Below are 6,995 nucleotides of genomic sequence, written 5' to 3' on the forward strand. Positions count from 1 at the left end.
GCATGGCCATCTGACACATGTCCTCCAAAAGGCTTTTCGAGTGAGATAAAGCCCTAAAATGATCTGTAAAAATAGATGAATGGCATGGATAAAATATATACATCATGGTGGGGCCATAGATCATGGTGATGCTGCAGAGGAAATCAGATTGCATACTGAGTTACTCAGTACGCTCTTATTGTACTGAGTAAACTCAGTAGGGCCCACCTTAATCCCTAAATCCCCAAATCCCTAAATCCCGAGAGACAGAGAAACAGAGAGACAGCGCGGTGAAGAGAGGAACGAGAGAGAGAGAGAGAGAGGATGCGCGAGAGTGAGAGAGGGCGGCGAGGGACAGCAGGGGTGAGAGAGAGAGAGAGAGGGAAGGGAGGGTGCCGAGTGAAAGATGGACGCGCGCGGCTCTGTTTTGAGCGCGCGCCCAATTTTGGGCTGGCTGCTGGTCGGTGCTCTGTGGGCCCTACCATGATGTATGTGTTTCATCCATTCCGTTCATCCATTTTTAAAGATCATTTTAAAGCTTTATGCCAAAAATTAGAGGAATATGAATCTCAGGTGGTCCACACCACATGAGAACAATAGTGATTGGATATCCACCATTAAAATCCTCCTAAGACCCATTGTACTGTTTATTTGACATCCAATCTGTTGATTTGGTCATACAGGACCAGATGAAGGGAAAAAACAAAAATCAGCTTGATCCAAAACTTTTATGGCTGCTAAAATGTTTTTAATGGTCGACGCTCATTTAACACTATTTCCTATAATGTGGTCCAGTTGAGATTTGGATATATCTCATTTTTGGTCTCATATTGTAAAATTATATGGACGGCGTGGATGAAACACATACATCATAGTGGGAGCCACAAAGCACCCACCACCAGCCATCGGCTAGTGTCTGGGGGAGTAGCCAATCCGTTCGCATGCATACGAAGTAAATCCTTTAGGGCCCACCATGATTTTTTCATTTTATCCACTCCATCCATCCATTTTAACATATAATTTTATTACATAAGCTCAAAATTGAAGCCTATAAAAATCTGAAGTGGACCACATCATAGGAAATAATATAAACTAAACGTCTACCATTGAAAATTTTTAGGAGGCCACTAAAGTTTTGGATCAAGTTGATATTTTAGTTTTTCCCTTCATCCATGTATTTGTAAAAATACATCATGGTTGGGCCCACACAGCACCAACCACAAGCCATTGGATGGTGTAGGGGAGGAGCCAATTCGTTCCCCTTATTTGTGGTGTGGTCCATTTAATCTTTGGATATGATTCATTTTTTGGATAATTCTATAAAATGATCTCGAAAAATAGATGAACGGTGTGGGTTGATCCCAAATTTGTAGTAAATCCATAATTCAAGTGGACCATGCCACACAAAACGGTGTGGAATAATGATTTCCACCATTGATACCTTCCTTGGGCCCACAGTAATGTTTATTTGTCATCCAACATGTTCATAATATCAAAAAAAATATGAATGAAGGGAAAACACAAACATCAGCCTAAATGTGGGCCACACCACATAATATAATGGAGGGGTTTCCTTAGAACATTCATAATCATATATTGGGCCTGCCTAAATGTGATTCACATATCCAACCCACTCATTATGTGTGTCCCACTTGGATGAGGGGTCAAACCAATTTTCAACTGCATCCATGTCTGTATTAACTAATAAACAGGTTGGATCTCAAATAAACATCGCGGCGGGCCCTAAGAAGGTTTCAATAGTGGGTGTCACTATCCCACTCTTTTCTATGGTGGGTCCACTTGAACTTTGGATTTGCCCCGTCAGTCAGATGCACCATTCCATGGTGGCCACGACCTTAAAAATAAAGTCAATCCATGACTTGGGTGGGCCACACCACATACTATAGTTGAGAGGGTTACCCTCCCATTAAAACATTCATAATCATTTATTGGGCCCACCTAGATGTGGTTCATAGATCCAGCCCATTCATTATATACGTGTGTCCCACTTGGATGAGGAGTCAGCCCAAGTTTCACACACATCCAAAACTCATGTGGGCCCCACCAATTGAATGCTATTATATGTTTTAGGGATGTCTTCACATAGTTTTAAATGTTATGGCTCACCTGAGTTTTGTATACGATTGATTTTTGGACTTAAATGGGACACATCAAATGCATGGTGTTGATGTTCTACATACATCATGGTGGGGTGCACTGATTAACCTCATGGGAAGTTCCCAAGAGGTGACCTTATAGTACCATTTCACTATTTAGATAACTCCTTCATGGGTGTTACTCTAACCGTGTATGGCCCACCTTGATATATTTTATGTATACCGACATCGTCCATATATTTTTCCATCATATATTTAGGATGTGATTTCGAATCATAAGAACTCAATAATCTCAGGTGGGTCATGAAATCGCTCTTATAATGATTTTTTCACCTTTGGATTTTGCTGTTTTGATGAGGCTGTATGTTGAATTCCAGGGGTTGTAGGGTTTGATTTTGTTTTCTTGTTAAAGATTGTTCGATTCTACTAGTGGTGTTTGGAAACTAACCTCTGATATTAATTTGATTCCATTTGGAAAAAATTCTGTCTGTGTCAATGTCTTGTGTTTCTGCAAGTTTTAGGGTTTCTAGTAAGACTTATGTGTTGTATTTTACTATTTTGGAGTCCTTGGAGCTAATATGTGGGGGCCGACTGTGGATGGGTGGAGAGCTGGGAATGCCTTTCATGGAACAATCTCTACCACCTGATTGGTGGACTTGGTAAGATTGGCTGGATGTTGGTCGTCTTTTTTTTTTTCTTCTTTTTTTGAGATTTCATTTGGCTTAATTAACTATATTCCAGTTCCTTTTTAATTAACAAGCAGCTGAAACTATATCTAAGCTGTGCAAGTTTACATCTCATTGCTTTGGAGACGAGTTAATAGCCGAAAAATGATAACATGAGAATGGCCTATACTAATGTATACATTTGGTACCAATTCTTAATGTTGGCAACACCTGGCATACCTGTACCCTCTCCAAAGGTCACACTGATTGGATGATCTTAACTGTCTGAAATTGCCATTGGATTAATTTGGACCATTTTCTTTTTGACTATCATGAGGAACATTGACTTGTACTATTCTTTTTAAACATCTATATGCTTCAATCTTCTTTGGTCTGCACTTGGGTTGAAGGGCAGATCTATTCTGTTGGGTAGAACACTTATTTTAATATCATAATGATTGGATAATCTTAACCATCTAATATTACCGTTGAATTTAGACCATTTTCTTTTTTACCAAGGTATTGAGGAACTTTGATTTGCACTCCTCTTTCTTAAACGGGTATATTTTTTTTTAACATCGAGTTAACACTCTTCTTCTTCTTTTTCTTTTTCTTTTTTCTTTTCACGTTTACATGTTTTTAATCCCACCTTGTGTATTGTAGGTCACATCCATTCAATTTGGTATAGATCCCTTTTTTTTTTTCAATTTTTCTTGTCAAAATACAAAATCTAGTTTTCTTTTTTAAAATATATATATATATATATATATATATATATATATATATATATATATATATATATATATATATATATATATTTACATTTTTTCAATTTTTTCACAATTTTGTTTAATTTCTTTTTTTTTTCAAAATATCATTTTTTAATCTCACTTTTGTTATATAACTTTTTAATTTTTGTTGTCAAAATACAAAATCTAGTTTTCATTTATATATATATATATATATATATATATATATATATATATATATATATATATATATATATTTTACAATTTGTCAATTTTTTCACAATTTCATTTCATTTTTTAAAATTTGTTTTTCAAAATATCATTTTTTTATCGAAATCTTGTTATATAACTTTTTAATTTTTCTTTTCAAAATATATATATATATATATATATATATATATATTTTACAATTTGTCAATTTTTTCACAATTTTGTTTAATTTTTTAAATTTTCTTTTTCAAAATATCATTTTTTAAATGTCACTTTTGTTATACAACTTTTTAATTTTTCTTTTCAAAATACAAAATCTAGTTTTATTTTTTAAAATATATTTTTTTTTACAATTTGACAATTTTTTTACAATTTTGCTTAATTTTTTAAATTTTCTTCTTCAAAATATCATTTTTTAAATATCACTTTTGTTATACAACTTTTTAATTTTTCTTTTCAAAATACAAAATCTAATTTTATTTTTTAAAATATATATATTTTTGCAATTTGACAATTTTGTTTAATTTTTAAATTTTTTTTTCAAAATATCATTTTCTTTTCAATTTTTTTTTTCAAAATTATCAACATTATTAAAAGTTCTTAATTTTTATTTCAAAATCTAGTTTTTTATAAAATTATATTTTTTTTCAAAATCTAAATTTTTTTCTTAAACATTGTTAGTCATTTTTCTAAGTTTTTTAACCTTTTTTTTTTTTAGAAATTCATAATTTCTTTTATTCTTAATGTTTGACTTGAGCATTAGAGACGGTTTAGGACCATCTCTAATGCAGACGGTCCTTGACAGTCTCAAATAACCATAATAAGACGGCTAAGGACCGTCTCTAATAGAGACGGTCATTGACAGTCTCAGATAGAGACTGTTAAGGACCGTCTCTAATACAGGCTCTCTTGACAGTCCCAACTTACAGGAAAAGACGGCCAACGACCGCCTCTAATTGATACGGTCCTTGACAGTCTCAAATTACCAGTAAGAGATGGTCAATGACCGTCTCAAATTCTGCCATATAAGACAGTCAGGGACCGTCTCTTATTCCCGATGGTCAATGGCCGTCTTTTATCTGCAGTTAACGACAGTTTTTGACCGTCTTAAATGATTTATCAACATTCAAATTTTTAAGACAATAATAAGGACAGTCAAGGGCCGTCTAAAAATTTAGAGACGGTTTACAGCCGTCTTTAAAGCGTCTTTAAACCAAGCAATTTTAGACACAGTCCAGAACTATCTCTAAATCTATCATTTTTTTTTTCCATTTTTCAGGTAGTGTGATGGATTTAGCGTGCCCCATTTGATTTGAAGAGCTGGGATCACTTATTTCTTTTTGCGGTTTAGGATTGGGGAGCGGTTGTGCAGGAAGCATCTCATTTTCTATAACCGTCATACGTGAATCCATCTTTTGCATAAAGTCTCGCATTGCCTGGGTCAGCTCTTGCATGGAATTTTGAACCGGTTCTTCTTGAGGTTTCCCCTGATTTGAATTTTGATTGAAGAAACCTTGAGGGGTAGCAGTTTGTCCATTTCTCCAACTAAAGTTTGGATGATTTTTCCAACCAGGATTGTACGTATTAGAGGTCGATCCATTGAAAAGTCTTTGATAATTATTTACGGCATTGGATTGTTCATTCAACACTTCTCGAAAGGTGGGTATTGTAGGATAATTTTTAGTTGTATGAATGTTGCAATCACAGATGCCATAAACACTTTCATTAACCTTATCCTTCTTTCCTTCCATGGCCTCAACTTTTTTTATGAGCGTAGTCACTTTACACTTGAGATCATCCTCTTCTTTCAAGAGATACAATCCACCTTTCTCCTTTAATTGAGTCGGCCTAAACGTGATGTTCGATTTTGGGTAATAATCCCATGTTGTGTTTTTTCAGCAAGACTATCGAGATAATCTCATACCTCGTCGACATTTTTATTAATGAATTCTCCATTACATATTGTCTCGACCATTTGGCACATGGAAGATGTCAGTCCATCATAGAAAAAATTTGTAATGCACCACGTTTCAAAGCCGTGTTGTAGGCATGAACTGACCAAATCCTTGAACCTTTCCCAACATTGGTAAAATGTTTCATCCTCCTTTTGGGTGAAGTTCATGATTGCTTTTCTAAGGGTAATCGTTTTATGATGTGGAAAGAACTTCTTTATAAATTCCCTTTGCATATCATTCCATGTGCCAATGGATCTAGGATGCAGTGAATGTAACCACGTCTTAGCCTTCTCTTTTAAGGAAAAAGGAAAGAGTCTCAACCTGACTGTGTCCTTAGACACATTTTGAAAATATAAAGTGGCTCTGATCTCATCAAACTCTTTCAAATGTAGATATGGTTCTTCAGATTCAAGCCCATGGAACTTAGCAAGGAGTTGGATAACCCCTGGCTTGATGTCCATATGTCCTGTATTTTCAGAAAAAATCATGCATGAGGGCGTACTCACCCCCGCTGGTTGTAAATAATCTCGTAAAGTACGTGGTGAGAGTGCTTGATGCACCTCATTCTCATCCTGAATGTCCTCCACCCTAGGTTGGGGTAGAAGATGTTGGTTTTTAGCCATCACTTCAATTAACTCAGGGGATTTCGAGTGGTGTCTAGTCCTGCGATAGATAGTCAACCCCTCAACCAATCCTCCTTCAGTCAAGAGACATCGAGTGTTGTCACGGGCCCACTTGGGCATGAAACACTCGCAGCCCTCAATCAAATTCAAAACCTAATCTTAAGAAAGGAAAAGAAAATCTAGAAAGAAAGAGAGAGTTGGAAAGAAATTACCAAATTGAAAGCCCTAAGTAACAACACCTGCAAAAGAAAATAAAACAAGTTAGTTTCTAAAGAGAAGGTCTAGAATTAGAACAAAGCAAACCAGTTTCTAAAAGAAGAAATTCCTAAAAGAAAGTGAAATTTCTAAAATAAATTAGGAAAGTCCTAAACTAGAAAGTAAGTTACTAAAAGAGATCTGAAAAATTGAAAGTAAAGAAAGAACTTACCGAATTAGAAATTTCTATATTAAAGGTCTACAAAATCTAGAAAGAAAGAAAGAGTTGGAAAGAAGTTACCAAATTGAAAGCCCTAAGTAACAACACCTGCAAAAGAAAACAAAACAAGTCAGTTTCTAAATAGAAGGTCTAGAATTAGAACAAAACAAACCAGTTTCTAAAAGAAGAAATTCCTAAAAGAAAGTGAAATTTTCTAAAATAAATTAGGAAAGTCCTAAACTAGAAAGTAAGTCACTAAAAGAGATCTGAAAAATTGAAAGT

General features: G+C 34.8%; 1 non-coding gene across 1 annotated transcript; it reads left to right on the forward strand.

Moving 5' to 3' along the window:
• Positions 1-5,753: 5,753 nt before the first annotated feature.
• LOC131238329 (small nucleolar RNA R71) lies at positions 5,754-5,860 on the forward strand. Its single transcript, XR_009167730.1, has one exon. It is a non-coding gene; the product is annotated as a small nucleolar RNA R71 (small nucleolar RNA).
• Positions 5,861-6,995: the final 1,135 nt, after the last annotated feature.

This window comes from Magnolia sinica, chromosome 2, assembly GCF_029962835.1.
Source record: "Magnolia sinica isolate HGM2019 chromosome 2, MsV1, whole genome shotgun sequence".
Classification (NCBI taxonomy): domain Eukaryota; kingdom Viridiplantae; phylum Streptophyta; class Magnoliopsida; order Magnoliales; family Magnoliaceae; genus Magnolia; species Magnolia sinica.